Source organism: Elephas maximus, chromosome 2 (genome assembly GCF_024166365.1).
Source record: "Elephas maximus indicus isolate mEleMax1 chromosome 2, mEleMax1 primary haplotype, whole genome shotgun sequence".
Lineage (NCBI taxonomy): Eukaryota > Metazoa > Chordata > Mammalia > Proboscidea > Elephantidae > Elephas > Elephas maximus.
This window is the reverse complement of record NC_064820.1, coordinates 41,138,733-41,154,624: the sequence shown is the minus strand read 5'-3', so window position 1 is coordinate 41,154,624 and position 15,892 is coordinate 41,138,733. Positions and strand designations below refer to the sequence as shown.

Sequence of the window (15,892 nt, the reverse complement as noted above, 5' to 3'; positions counted from 1 at the left end):
GGTCTTATCCAAACTGCTATCAAGTAAAACAAAGAAACTATTCCTGAAAAGCAGGTTTTATATTTTAAGTGTCCTTTTTTTTTTTTATGTGAATGCATTTTACCCAGTTCAACAATTTGATTCAACCAACATTGATTGATTTCATGTTTGCAGAAGATACTGTGCTGGTACTTTGGAAGATGCGAAGGTGAAGAAGACTCTCTCCTGGTCCTCTAAGATCTCTCAATTGGCTGCACACTGTCTTACTAATTAGTTAAAAGGCAAATTTATCTGTGGTCGGTGGTGCATCATGTCTAGTGGCTGCTCCTTAAGAGCTAGTTAGTTTAGTGTAGTAATTTCACTTAGTGAAAGTAAAAAGACACTGCTTAAGACCACTGGGTCAGCTGTAGAAAAGAGGGATGTTTGGGGATGAAATGGCTTTTGGTATGTAGAGAAGACACTCAGAACTACCTTGGGGTAGAGGTGGGAAGCACATCTGTCACCTGCTACTGACAGCACATTCTCAGCGGGTGTCAGGCACCACAGATGGGGCTTTCTGGAAACAGCATCCAACACCAAAAGAGAAACAGAGTGTTTTTTTTTTTTTTGCCCATCAAATCACACCCTATGGAAATCTCCTCAGCCAAGTCCAGTATTTATTAAAATCCACAAAGAATATCACCCCCTTTGTCTCCAAGACAAGTTTTAGAAGTTGACAAGGCAGATAAAATGTCTTCTTTAGAGATCTTACAGAGTGATGACCCCACTTATCTGAGAACACCTATGATGTAAGACGCAGAACAGAACGTGGATATCAGGTCTTCATAGTTCTAGTCCTGGTTTCCTTATACCACTTCGTGATGGAAGGCAGAGGAGGGGTGGGATTGTCGTAGGTACAATGGAAGAGGAGGATTTTGGTATTTTCCTCTAAACAAGGCCATTAGACTGCTTCTTATATGACAAACTTATTGCTGAGGAATGAGTGTAAAAAAGAAGTGAAAAGAGGAGAAGACAAAAGAAGAAACCAAAGATGGAAACAGTGGGAAATGGCAGCGTGAATGCAGAGAAGGAGGTAGGACTTTGAATCACCTGTAATTACACCTGCCTGCTCTGGTGTGTTGTGGTTTTAAGTCTCACCTGGTAATAAGACACCCTTCCAGTAAGCCATCAGCCATCTGGAGACAACAGAAGGACAAGTAAATGCTACCTAAAAAATGTAAGACAATTTTCTGAGTATTACTTTATAAAACATAGATGGCAAGTTTTGTTGTTGCTGTTGTTATTTATTTTTTATTGTGCTTTAGGTGAAAGTTCACAGCTCAAGTTAATTTCTCATACAAAAATTTATGCACATATTGTTATGTGACCCTAGTTGCAATCCCTATAATGTGACCACACACTACCCCTTTCCACCCTGGGTTTCCTGTGTCCATTCAACCAGCTCCTATCCCTTTCTGCCATCTCATCTCCCCTCCTGACAGGAGCTGCCCATTTAGTCTCATGCATCTACTTGAACTAAGAAGCACACTCTTCAGGAGTATTATTTTATGTTTTATAGTCCAGTCTAATCTTTGTCTGAAGAGTTGGCTTCAGGAATGGTTTTAGTTCTGAGTTAAAAGAGGGTCTGGGGGGCCTGTCTTCTGGGTTCCTCTACTAAGGCAAGTTTTGATGCCATTCTAGAAATGAAGCAATTGCTAACAAAACTTCCTGCTCGTTTCTCTCCAGCGCCAAACAGCTTGGGCTTTCACCGGCGCCGGGATTTCCTAGGCAACCGGACAGTAAACTTGAAAAAAGGCAGGGCCAGGACAGGGATTGACAGCGAACACAGCCAATCAGGCTGTGAGTCTGCAGCCATGATTCCCAAACTATCCAATTGGAGCTAAGAGGGCCAGAGCGGCAGGCCGGAGGAAGAAAGGTGAGAGGGAGGAGGTGAAAAGCAGATGGGAGGGGACTAGTTTTTTCAGAAGCTGGAGAGAGCGTCCATAGTTTCAGTTCGAAGCAACGGGATAGCGTTTAAGGTAAATAGATTTTTTATTTTATTTTATTGATTTGATTACTTTTTGTTTTATATTAGCCAAATAAAGAAGATGGGAGAAGTTATACTCTAAAAATAAAGCCTAAAAATTCCTGACAGTTTTTGGAGAAGCGGGCATAGGCTGTCGTCCAGAGAGGTAATGGCTTGGTAATGGGAGAGGCTTTTGCCATGAGATGCTCAGAGAAAAATACATTTCATTCGGTCAGTATGTACTAGGTGGTTGGGTGTGAAGTGTTTGGGTGAATTCCTGAAACTACCCTCTGAGGTAGGTTATCATCCATATGACTTAGCTTCAGGGAGGTTAAATATCTGTAAGTCACAGAGCAATTAAAAGATGGAGCTTGGATTCAGACCTTGGTTTGTCTGACATTCAAAGCTTATCCTATTTCCATCATACCCTGCTGAATAAGAATCAGGAGTCTTATTAAAGTGTAATGACACAGCTTGTTAAAAATGGTAACAGAGTTGATGTGATTAGTTCTGGAGTTGGCAGATTGTTAAATATTATATCAGAGAATCGATGTGATCGATCATGGAAGGGCCTTAGTAAATGGCAACACTATCCAGGTGCTCAGCCTCTTGTCTTCAGTTTGGGGCTTAAGTGAGAACATACTAGGTAGATGAAATTCTTTCCTGTTTTTACAGGTCTTGTTTTTTCCTCAAAATCTCACTAATGCTGAAATCTCCTTATTTTGTTATTGGGAATTTTAAATATCATGACTTAAGTTGTGGACATTCATTTGTACTTATACTTATGTTCTAATAGCAAAAACAAGTATCAGTTCTAATAGCAACCTAATAGTATCATGCTAAGTGCTGATGACAGGAGACACAAAGGACGCAGCCCTGGCACTTAGGACTTTTAGACTCTAGTAGGGTAGCTTTGAAAACAAAGAGATACATCATAATGTAATGTGGACACTATTCAGGTTTTGCACAGGTATACACAAAGGAAGATGTGAGCAGCTCTCTGGTGGTAGTGGTTATGTGAAGCATCACCACAGCGATTGCACAAGAATGAGTAAAACTTTTCCTGGTCAACATGGAAGAAGGGTGTTGCTGAAAGTGGGGATTACATGGGCAAAGGCACAGAGATGTGGACCACCATGGCGTATGCAGGGGACTGTGAAGGGGTAGAGGTGCAGAATAGGTTTTCAAGGGGTTTAGGGGTTACTTGAGACAAGGCTTGAGAGGCAGGCAGGGACAAAGCGTGCACCTGATTTCAGAAGTTTGGACTTGACCCGTATGCAATGGGGAGCCACCAAAGGTCTTTAAACGAGAGTATGAAGCTCAGATTTCCATTTTATAAAGATCGCTCTGACTGCCGTCTGGAGTTTGGGTTGGAAGGGTCAAAGCTAGGAAACAATTGCAGCAGTGGAAATGAGAGATGATCAGGTCCTGGACTAAGTCAGTATCCATGGTGGTGGAAGCAAAATGGAGATGCAGAAGGTATCCAGGTGGTGAAATTCCCAGGACTTGTTTGGTGATTGAATGTCAAGGGCAAGGAGGATGCTAGGATGATGTTCTCAGCTAATGACCAGGGTGAACGGTGTTACGATTTCCTGAGGCAAGGAATAATAAGGAAAAGATAATGGGTTTAGTTCTGGAACATTATATTTCCAGGTACCTCTAGGTCATTCAAGTGCATGTGTTTTGTGAGAAATTAGAAATCTGGCTCTAAAGGGAGTGCATGAGTTGGAATAAAGATTTAGGTGTCATCAGTTGTCAGTGGATATGGCTGAGATCGCCATAGGATGGTGTGAGGCTGAGAAGAGGACATATAGCCAAAGCCTGGGAAACAGTGGCGTCTAAGAAGCAGGAAGAAGATAAAGAAGAGACAAAGTAGGAAAGACCAGAGAAGAAGGTGGAAAACAGAGGAAGTTAGATTCATAGACGTTAGAAAAGAGTTTCAATAAAGAGTAATGAATAGAGTCAACTGCTGGGAGAAGTGAAATAGGGGCTAAGAGGGACTGTTCAAATTGGCAATCAGGTTAACGGTGACTTATCAAGAGTTTGTTCATTGAAATGACAGGTGGTGGCCAGATGGCAGGGAGCTGAAGTATGATGGGGCATGAGAGAGAAACGAGATTCGTTCAAGTAGCCTGGCTTCAAAGGGTGATAGCTAGAGGGAGTTCAGGATTGAGGGACCAGAGTGGATTCATGAACTAAAGAGAAGGAGCTGGTAGAAAGAAAGAAAAGGACATAACTGGTGGCTTCGGATCCAAGTAGGGTTGAGGTCTATGTCTTAGGTACAGAGGTTGTCTTAGATGGGAACAAGCTCAGCTCTGTCTTTGGGGGAAGCAAGGATGAAGTCAGGATGATCTCAGAGATGAATACCTTTATAGATGTGGAGGAGGATGGCGTGAGGGAGTTCATATCTGGTAGCTCAGTTTTTTCTGTTACTTTTAAGACAAAGCGTGGCCAAGATTTGAATTAACCCCTGAGAAGACTAGAAGAAGAATCTCACCAAGGTCATATAAAAGTATAGTTGAGTGCTTCCGAAGACCAGCTGTAGTTAAAGAATAAATGTTCAGTGGCCCCATCCATCCTGGTATATGGGTCAGTTGCGTATTACAGCCTTCCTCTGAGGAAGAGGAGCATGAAAGAATGGAGCCAAGGTAGGCATTCATAGTGAGGACAGAAGATCAACAAGGGCAGGTAGAGAGTGGAGGCACTGGTAGGGGTGGTCAGAATGATACACTATATGTCTAGAATGGATAGGGAAGGGAATGGACCCAGAAGTCAGAATGAGGTAGGTGATTATTGGGGCAAAAAAACAAGAACAAGGGAGATAATAAGATAATGGAACTGAAAGGTAGAGAGACAGTGATTTTGAAGTTTGAGCTGTCAGATGGGACCAGCTTTGAATAATGACAAAATGTTAGACATGATTTTGGAAAACAATGCTGAAAGGGTGAACAGATGAAGTTGGTAGAAATTGGAGAGCTCTGAGAACTCCGTGGCTGTAGGTTGGAAGGATTTTCTAAATGAGTTCTGAGGTTTCCCAAACTGATGGAGGCACTAGGGACTAGAGGAAGTCTCAAAGATTTAGAAAATTAAAGTCAAAAAAGGACCTGGGGCGTATGTCCCGATGGGCTGTGTGTTTCAAAGAGGGACCTGAGAAAGGGTCATGATGTTGAGGTGGCAGGGTGATCTTAGAACTGTGTGGTCCTTTATCACACCTATTACTGTTGAGTCGATTCAATTCATAGCCACCCTACAGGACAGAGTAGAACTGCCCCATAGGGTTTCTTTTCCAAGGAGCGCCTGGTGGATTTGAACTGCCAGCCTTTTTGATTAGCAGCTGAACTCTTAACCAGTATGCCACCAGGGTTTCCGTGAGGTCCTTAGTACTTAGAATTTAAGATAAGAAGCAGCCTTCGTCTGAGAAATCTGCGGGAGAAGTAAGAGTTTCTTACACAAATTCAAGTCCTAGGTAGGCTAAAGACAGCGTACCGGTCAGCATCTGGGCGGGAAGTGGATGGCACATTCAAAAGTGGGAACAGAAGAGCATTTAATGAAAGAACAATTCACAAAGACGGGAGCAGTTTCAAGGACATAGAGAGGGATGATGAAACACCCCAGGGCTGCAACAGCAAAGGTAACTATTATTACCCTTACGTCTGAAGGGCAAGAGGAGGAGCAGTTAGCAGATCTCAGCAAAAGCTGTTAGAGAGGGCTGCCTTCAGTAAAGGACTCCAGCCACTGACAGAGAAGCAGGGAAATAAATACCCCAGCCTCTTTCTCCTCCTGCCCTCTGGTCTCCCACCAGTGCTTCCCACTGGCTAATTCCACCTGGAATCCGGGCGCAAGGAAATCTGGTTCATGCAGACCTGAGAGGTTTACCTTCTGTAGCTCAGATGTGGGTGGAGAATGGACTGGGAGAGATGTCTGAACAAACAGAATGTTCAATTCAGCAGTGAAGATAGTTGTGAGAGGAGGACAAGGAGTAGGAGATTTTTATAATGGGAGGAGGAGTTGAGGAAAGTCTGGGTGTCTCTGCGTGGAAGGTGCTCTTGGTCTTAAGAAAGCTAAGTCTCTCCTGGTAACTTTTGTGTTGGTTGAGGTACCCGGGAGCAAGGAGTTGTGATGTTTAAACCAGTAAAAAACTAGTGGCTACCAGCTTGATCCCGACTCATGGCAACTCCCATGTATGTCAGAGTAGAACTGTGCTTCATAGCATTTTCCATGGATGATTCTCCAGAAGCAGATTGCCAGGCCTTTCTTCTGAGGTGCCTCTGGGTGGACTCAAACCTCCAACCTTGCAGTTAGAAGCTGAGTGTGCTAACTGTTTATACCACCCAGGGAACAACTACAGAACAACTCTTTTGGTTTCAAGTGTCACTTTAATCTATGAAAATCCGTGAGTCTATTTATGAATTAAATAAGACTTTTCACTATTGAACTTGTAAAATTTTGCTCTTCATTCTGATCCTAGGCAGCTTCGTGTAAAGAAACAATATCCAGTTTCATAAGAGCAGCTTTTTATTTCGGAGACGAATATGCAGGCATTTGGGAGAAGATGACATTACACAATGATTACGTTATTACGGAAAAGCCGCGGGTTGTTTTCCCATGACACCCTGAGTGGTCGTGAGAATTTACGCTGCGCGTGAGATGCTTTGGAATGGATTTTCTCACCTATTTCAAGTCACAATTCTCTTGTCATCCAGTATCTCGTTTCTCTCTTTCTGCAGCTTGAGAGTAGCTTTTTTTTTTTAAGTATCTTCTCATAACATGAAGTCAAATAAAATTAAAATTTTCCAAAGACTACAAACTAAAAGGTGTAATTTGAGAGAACAGGACAGTCCTTGGTGAAGAGGTGGTTTAAAGATGTTCTTCTTTTCTCTGAAAGCTCTGCTCTGTGTTTATCACCTCTACCACGGGCCCAGTGACCCCAACAGGGCTCTTCATTCGGAGGAAGGAGATAGGTGAACATTCTCCAGTAACTTGGCAGTGTCAGTTGTTCTTACTAAGTATGCTTTGGACTCGATATTGTTAATAAGCTTGCCCTAATTTTATATACCCTGGTGGCATAGTGGTTAGGTGCTATAGCTGCTAACCAAGAGGTCAACAGTTCGAATCCTCCAGGTGCTCCTTGGAAACTCTATGGAGGCAGTTCCACTCTGTCCTATAGGGTCGTTATGCGTCAGAATCGACTCGATGGCAGTGGGTTTTTGGGTTTAACTTTTATATGGAAACTCTGGTGGTGTAGTGGTTAAGTGCTATGGGTGCTAACTGTAAGACTGGCGGTTGGAATCTACCAGGTGCTCCTTGAAAACTGTATGGGGCAGTCCTGCTCTGTCCTACAGGGTCCGTATGAGTCAGAATTGACGGCAACGGGTAGTAGTAGTAGTAAGTATTATATATGAATGCCTTGTGGTAGAATTTTGGAAACCCTGGTGGTGTAGTGGTTAAGAGCTATAGCTGCTAACCAAAAGGTCAGCAGTTCAAATCCACCAGGTGCTCTTTGGAAACACTATGGGGCAGTTCTGCTGTGTTCTTTAGGGTCGCTGTGAGTCAGAATCGACTCAAGGGCAACAGGTTTTTTTTTTTTTTTTTGGTTTGGCCTTGTGGTGGCAACAAGAATTCTTTGTTTAAGCAATGAATGTTTTCTGAAATGTTGTGGGTGATTTGCAAAAGACTGGGGTAGTGGCCGGTACAAAAAACCCTGCTCAGAATCCTGGTTCTGCTGCTTACATATGAACTGGAATAACCCAAAACTCTCTACATCTCTGTTTCTTTACTTTATCAAATGGCAATAGCCATATTCCCTCTAATGCATGCAAAGACACTTTGCAAGAGTTAAAGAGTTGTTTTTCAAGGCTTACTTTATATCAGACACATTTTTATTTGTGAATAAACTGATTGTGAATAATTTGTAAAACACATTTTACCTCTTTAGCAGATAGCTGACATAGAGTAAGTACTCAATAAATGTTTGCTATTGTTTATCTTTTGCATAGTCCCGGGGGTGGGTCATTTTTTTTCTATACAGGGCCAGATAGTATATATTTTAGGCTTCGAGGGCCAGATGGTCTCTGTTGCAGTTATTCAACTCTGCTGTTGTAGTGCGAAAGCAGCCATAGATTACACATAGACAAATGTATGTGGCTGATTTCCAATAAAACTTTATGTACCAAACTGAGCAGAGGACTAAATTTGGCGCATGAGCTGTGGTTTGATGGCTTCTGGTCTGGATCATTTTAGGTTGTATTGGCCTGAATTGAAGGAATCCTTCGTAACTGCCCACAGCGAAGTGAGCCTTATTTGCTTTGGGGGAACAGAGGTGGAAGAATGATATATGTATTAGGTGCTAAGTCCCTCACTTTGCGGTCAACCACTAACCTGAAGATTGGCTGTTTGAATCCACCCAGCAGTGCCGTGGAAGAAAGGTCTGGCGATCTGCTTCCGTAAAGATTACAGCCAAGAAAACCCTGTGGAGCAGCTCTATTCTGTAACACAGAGGGTTACCATGACCCAGAAATGATTTCATGGCAACAGGCTTGGTTTTTGGAATATGTGCTAATTTCTACTCCCAGAGCTTGCCTTAAACTCCTCCATTAGGGGTGATCCGGTTGCTCCATCAAACCCGTTGCTGTCTAGTCTAGTCCAACTCATAGAGACCCTGTAGGACAGAGTAGAACTGCCCCGTAGGGTTTAACTGGTTAACTCAGTTAACCAGTTAACTCATTGCTGTCAAGTTGATTCTGACTCACAGTGACCCTAGAGGACCAAGTAGAACTGCCCATAGGGTTTCCAAGGAGCAACTGGTGAATTTGAACTGTTGATGTTTTGGTTAGCAGGCCTAGCTCTTAACCACTGGAATAGCTCTGTTTCTTCTGCCTACTGTGGCAGAAACTGTAAGTTGCCTATGCATTAGCCAGTCTCCTCTCCTTTATAAACAGAGCCCAGTCTCCTCTCCTTTATAAACAGAACCCAGTCTCCTCTCCTTTATAAACAGAACCCAGAAGGTGGCAAAGTACCCAGCTAAAAACCAGATTTCCCAGCCTCTTTGCAGGAGTGGCCAATGAATGAGATTTAAGTGGAAGGGTTTGGGTGGAGTCTTCTGGGAACCCTTAAAAGGGGGCTGACTCAACTGAAAAGGGCATGCTTTTTGCCCTTGCACCTTTCTACTTTCTCCTGCGTGGAGTGTGGATGTCATGGCTGGAGCTATGATGGTTATTTTATAACTTAAGACAACTTTGAGAATAAGAAAACATGGCTATATAGAAAGATGGTAGTTTCTTGGAGCCTTGATGACTACCTGAATGGTCTGTCTCTAGGCTTCTTTTATATGAGAGGATGGTCGGCCTTTATCATTTTCAGAGACAACAGCCAGTTTCTGTTTGAGTAGCTGTACACAATTCATAACTGATATGCCAACCTACACTGGTTTTGGCAATGTGACATTGGATTTCTACCCATGAATACCTCCTGGTTTTCTGAAAGTATCAGTTAAGAGCAATTAGGATGCGAATAAATGGCTGGATTTCCAGGTGGCTATGTGGAAACCCCGGTGGCATAGTGGTTAAGAGCTATGCCTGTTAACCAAAAGATCAGCAGTTCAAATCCTCCAGGCACTCCTTGGAAACCCTATGGGGCAGTTCTACTCAGTCCTTTAGAGTCTCTATGAGTCGGAATTGACTCGGCGGCAACGGGTTCAGTTTTTTATACAACAAGCGTTAAATCCACACGCGGCTCCAAAGGCGGCATTCTAAGTGACTACAAAATAGTTAATAAGTTAGTGAATGTGGTAATTAATGACTGCAAAAGGGCAAACCATAGCCAGAACTGTGATTTTACCTGTGTCTAAAAGGATGAAGAAAGGGTGTACCAGCGGGGCCTTGTCCTTGCAACGTAATTGAAACTGCGCCTGAAAAATGGAGTAGTTGAAAGTTGCTTGGTTGATTCTAAGAGCGTAGTCATTCAAATCAGGGAATTTGAAAAATGTTTTGTATTTTGTCTTCGTGTGTGTGTGTTTTGAACACAAATCCAGCCAAATCTTTGCTTACTTTAGTGTAGTTTTGGTATCTTCTTACTCTGTTTCTTTAAGATCTTTTATTTGGCACGCTGGCCTGACTCAGAATAGATTGCAAGTAATTCCTGGTAAACCCCACAGAGACAGGAGGCAGAGCAGAGGAGAAGGGCAGGTGGAGAAAGGGACTGCAAGGAGAGCGCTGTTGACACAGCCCATGCCTCCTGAGAGTCCCAGTGGATGCTCATTACGACAAGGACTGTGATCTGGGGCCTCTGTGCTTTGGTAAACCTGGGCTTGTGCTACTTTGTGTTAGTTACATGGCCCTTGGATATCATGCTAAACAGTTCTTCTCACTGTCTTTCACAACCAGAAATGCTGGAGAGACTCCTAAGGGCTGGTCAAATTCTACTGAAAGAAGAGATTATGATGGACTTAACTTTCTCACTCTTCCCAGTTCTTTCTTAGGGGGGTTGAGTCTCTTCTTGCACCGGATTGCTAGTTATTTTACCCAGGTAATTGTCAATATCGAGGGTCAACCCAAACATTGCAGGAGTAAGTTTTGCCAATTGTATGAGGTAGAATATTTTTGGATGCAAGTAAAAGAAGACCTGACCGACAATGGCTTAAACAAATATGCACTTACGTTTCTCACATGACATGAGTGTGTAACTGAATTGTTTGCAACTCAGCGCTGTCAGGGCTTCCTGTTGGTATCTCTGTGATTCTCTTGGCCCTTCCCTCATGATTGCAAATTGGCTGCCACAGCTGCAGACATCACATTCTTACTCAAGGCAGGAGGAAGGCAAAAGCGAGGAGAGAGGTCTCCCAGAAGCCCTAAGCAGACTTTCACTTTGGCCAGAGTCTCTTTGGACAGAACTGGCTCACATGGTCACTTAGTTGGAATTGGAAGGCAGCAGGGGAAAAGGCAATTGGGATGACATTTGGATCAACTAATTGGCTATGTCTGGAAACTTAGCTATAATTCAAATTCAACAAAGTTAAAACTGCTTGAAGAACATAAGCTTCTTGAGGGTAGAGACCTCAGCTGTCTCATTCACTGCTATTGTGTTGCACATAATAGCTGTTCAATATATGTAAGTTGAATGCAGGACCAGAACTAGAGTGAAACAAGGTAGGTGCTTTGTGTACAATGTTTAAGGAAACACTCCCAGGGCTGGGCAAGTGCTGGGTTGACATTTGTATGACCCTGAGAGCCAGTGCCTCCTTAAATTTTGTGCCTAGTTCTGATCCTGGTTGAATGAATACAATGAATAAATTAAGATTTATGAAGTAAATACAATAGTGATATTTATGAGACCTTACTCTTAAATTGTGCCATATTATAAGCACTAAAATGACTTAATTCACATCCCAAAGATCATTGGAAAGACACAAAGACTGTGATGTAGCATTTAGATGGGCTCTGGGGAGACCTACTATTGACAATAGCTGAAACATGAATTTTCAGCATTTTGAGAAAATGCATTTTAGTGCAGAGAATATTTGGTAAAGTGCCGAGCTTCATTGACATTATACGTGTTATTTCCGCAGTATGCCTATGTCACTAACCAAAAACAACAAAAAGACAAACCCATTGCTGTCAAGTCAGTTCTGACTCATAGTGACCTTATAGGACAGAGTAGAGCTACCTCATAGGGTTTTTTTTTTTTTTAATTTTTATTAAGCTTCAAGTGAACATTTACCATTCCAATCAGTCTGTCACATGTGGGTTTACATACATCTTACTCCCTTCTCCCACTTGCTCTCCCCCTATTGAGTCAGCCCTTACAGTCTCTCGTTTCGTGCCAATTTTGCCATCTTCCCTCTCTCTCTATCTTCCCATCCCCCCTCCAGTCAAGAGTTGCCTACACACTCTCCCGTGTCCACCTGATTTAATTAGCTCACTCTTCATCAGCATCTCTCTCCCCCTCACTGTCCAGTCCTTTTCATGCCCTCATAGGGTTTTGAAGGATCGTCTGGTGGGTTCAAACTGCTGACCTATTGGTTAGCAGCTGAGCTCTTAACTACTACGCCACCTAAAGTGTAGGCCAAATACTGTCATACTTTAAGTGCTACTTGCACGTTGGCAATCCAAAGACCAGATGTTTTCATATATTCATACAGTGGGTAAATAATTTTAAAAATAATTTGTGGAAAAATTGTAAATGTTATGGAAGATAGTCAGCATAGAAACTTTGTGTTCAGATTTTTAAAAAAGACCAAAAAACTTGACATCGCTTTATTAAACAAACAACGACAACAACTTCTGTGGCAGCAGGAAGACACTGAGTGGAATTGTTCATCTCAACCAGGTGTTTACGCTGAGTGTTGCAGGTTTGAAAACCCGCACAAGGACTCTGAGGTGGGAGAGAACGGTCATGTTGGAGGACCAGTGAGAGGCCTAGCTTTGGTCTGCACTGCTGTTCCCAGTTCTCCTCCATGGTGAAATCTTATCAGCACCCCCAGGCAAACTTCATCGACCTTCTCTGAGCTCCTAAAGTGGCTTATTAGCACCTTAGCATAGCTGTTAAACGTGTTGATTTAGTCAGACAGAACTTTAAAAACTTTAAGCCAGGCTTAACTCCCGTCCTGCCCATCTGTAATGGGCATCCTCGGGCAAGCAGCTGGCTCCTCTGGGTCTCTGTTCACTTCTCTGTAACATTGTTGCTGTTAGATACATCTAGTCAGCCTGACTCATGGTGATCCTATGCACAGTGGAATAAATGCTGCCTGGTCCTGTGCCATCCCCAGGATTGGTTTCAGATCAGACCATTGTGATGTATAGGGTTTTCATTGGGTGATTTTCAAAAGTAAATTGTCAGGCCTTTTTTCCTAGTCCATCTTATTCTGGAAGCTCCTTTGAAACCTCTTTAGCATCATAGCAACACATAAGCCTCCACAGACAAAGGGGTGGTGGCTGATTGACCGGGAGTAGAACCTGGGTCTCCCACATGGGAGGTGAGAAGTCTACCACTGAACCGCCAATTGTTGTTTCTGTTGTTGTGTGCCATTGAGCCGATTCCAACTTGCAGCGACCCTATAGGACAGAGTAGAACTTCCCTGTAGGGTTTCCTAGGCTGTAATCTTTATGGCTTGAGAAGGTGAAGTAAAGTATTCTAATGTCTTATAATGAAATGTGCAAAGATCTGGGGTTAGAAAAGAAAAGGGAAGAACGCTCTTGGCATTTCTCAAGCTGAAAGAAGTGAAGGAAAAATTCAAGCCTTGAGTTGCAATATTGAAGGATTCTGTGAGGAAAATATTGAACGACACAGGAAGCATCGAAAGAAGATGGAAGGAATACAGAGTCACTATACCAAAAAGAATTGGTCGACGTTCAACCACTTCAGGAGGTAGCATATGATCAGGAACTGATGGCACTGAAATAAGAAGTCTAAGCTGCACTGAAAAAAAGGCATTCACAAAAAACAAGACTCCAGGAATTGAGGGAATACCAATGGAGATGTTTCAACAAATGGATGCAGCCCTGGAAGTGATCATTCGTCTATGCCAAGGTATTTGGAAGCCAGTTAACCCAGCCAACTAACTGGAAGAGATACATATTTGTGCCCGTTCCAAAGAAAGGTGATCCAATATAATGTGGAAATTATCGAACAATATCATTAATATCGTACACAAGTGAAATTTTGCTGAAGATTATTCAAAAACGGTTGCAGCAGTACATTGAGAGGGAACTGCCAGAAATTCAAGTCAGATTCAGAAGAGGATGTGAAATGAGGGGTATCATTGCTGATGTCAGATGGATCTTGTCTGAAAGCAGAGAATACCAGAATGATGTTTACCTGTGTTTTATTGACTATGCAAGGTATTTGATTGTGTGGGTCATGAAAAATTATCGGTAACATTTTGAAGAATGAGAATTCCAGAACACATAATTGTTCTCATGCAGAACCTGTACATAGACCAAGAGGCAGTTGTTCCAGCAGAACAAAACACTACTGTGTGGTTTAAAATCAGGAAAGGTGTGCATTAGGGTTCTATCCTTTCACGATACTTATTCAACCTGTATGCTGAGCAAATAATCCGAGAAGCTGGACTATGTGAAGAAGAATGCAGCATCAGGATTGTAGGAAGAGTCATTAACAACCTGTGATATGTAGCTGACACACTTGCTGAAAGCGAAGAGGACCCGAAGCATTTACTGATGAAGATCAAAGACTATACAGCCTTCAGTACGGATTACACCTTAATGTAAAGAAAACAAAAATCCTAATAACTGGACCAATAAACAAAATCATGATAAACGGAGAAAAGATTGAAGTTGTCAAGGATTTCATTTTACTTGGATCCACAACAACACTCATGGAAGCAGCAGTCAAGAAATCGAAAGACTCATTGCATTGGGTAAATCTGCTGCAAAAGACCTCTTTAACGTGTTGAATAGCAAAGATGTCACCTTGAAGACTCAGGTGCGCCTAACCCGAGCCATGGTGTTTTCAGCTGCCCCATATGCATGCAAAAGTTGGAGGATGAATAAGGAAGACTGAAGAATTGACACCTTTGAATTGTGGTGTTGGCGAAGAATATTGAATGTACCACGGACTGCCAAAAGGAAGAACAGATTTGTCTTGAAAGAAGTACAGACAGAATGCTCCTTAGAAGCGAGGTTGATGAAACTTTGTCTCAAGTACTTTGAACATGTTATCAGGAGGGACCAGTCCCTGGAGAAGGACATCGTGCTTGGTAAAAGAGAAGGTCATTAAAAAAGAGGAAGACCCTCAATGAGATGGATTGACACAGTGGCTGCAACAATGAGATGGGCTCAAGCATTAAAAATTGTGAAGATGGCGCAGGACTGGGCCGTGTTTCGTTCTGTTGTACATAGGATTGCTATGAGTCGGAACTGACTTGATGGTATCTAACAACAATAACAACCATCTTTATGGAAGCAGATCGCCAGATCTTTTCTCCTGTGGAGTGGCTAGTGGTTCTAACCCCTGACCTTCTGGTTAGCAGCTGAGCGCTTGCCTGTTGCTCTACCAGGACTCCCTGAACCACCAAAAATGCAGCCATATTTGGTAGTACCTACCTCTTGAGGTGTTGTGCTAATGCAGGTAAAGCAGTTAGCCAGGGGCTTGGTCCCTAGAGTAGTTATTATGAGTATCACTACGACTTCCCTTCCTGCCTTTATCTTATCCTTTTTTTTTTTTTTCTTTTTTTTCCTCTAACCTTCCCAACAAGGTCTTGCTCCTTTTACTAGAGGGCAACTTCGTGTCTTCCATGACTTACATTCTCAGCTTAGGTGTGCATTAAAATCACCTGAAAACATTAAAACATTGATCCCTAGTACCTAGACCTGGAGATTCCTAGTCACTGAGTTTGGTATCCAGCCTTTATTTTTCAGCACCACCCCTGGTGGTCCCAGGTCTTTCCCCATAGCAGGATTTCAACCTCAGCGCTATTGACGTTTTGCACCGGATGCCATTGTTGTGTGTGTGGGGATAGCCTGTGTATTTAAGAATCTCACCTCTCCCCTGCTGCATGGTTTTTCCAGTGCCTTCCCTTCTCCTGTTCACCTAATTCTGTCCCTCCCTCTCCACTTCTAAACAAGTTAGCACTCCTCCTCTGTACAGTTCACTCAAGTTGACTAAACTTGCTTCAGCTTCCTGGACTCCTTCAAGCAACCACTCTTTTTCTGAAAGAGAAAGCTCAGAGTGTAGTGTCAGAAACCAAAAAAGGCTGAAGTGGGGGGTGGTGGTTTGCAGAAAGTGGGTGAGAAGTTTCATTTGAGTTTTGCAACAAAGAGGATGTGGAAGACCTTGGTGTTTTCTATACGTGGATGCTTGAATAAGTGATCTCTGAGATAGTCTTTTAAGCTCTAAGATCCACTTCTGAGTCTGAAGGCTTTTTGATTTGAAGATTGTTTAGAAATGAGAAGC

The 15,892-nt window shown here is 42.7% G+C and overlaps 1 protein-coding gene across 3 annotated transcripts in view; it reads left to right on the top strand.

Annotated features, from left to right (window-relative positions):
- The first annotated feature begins 1,914 nt into the window (after positions 1–1,914).
- Positions 1,915–15,892, top strand: part of CAPSL (calcyphosine like) — a 52,349-nt gene continuing 38,371 nt past the window's right edge. For all 3 annotated transcript variants that reach the window (XM_049862327.1, XM_049862319.1, XM_049862337.1), the window contains exon 1: positions 1,915–1,997. The gene's annotated coding sequence lies outside the window, so the exon portion shown is untranslated. The remainder of the gene's footprint in view (positions 1,998–15,892) is intronic.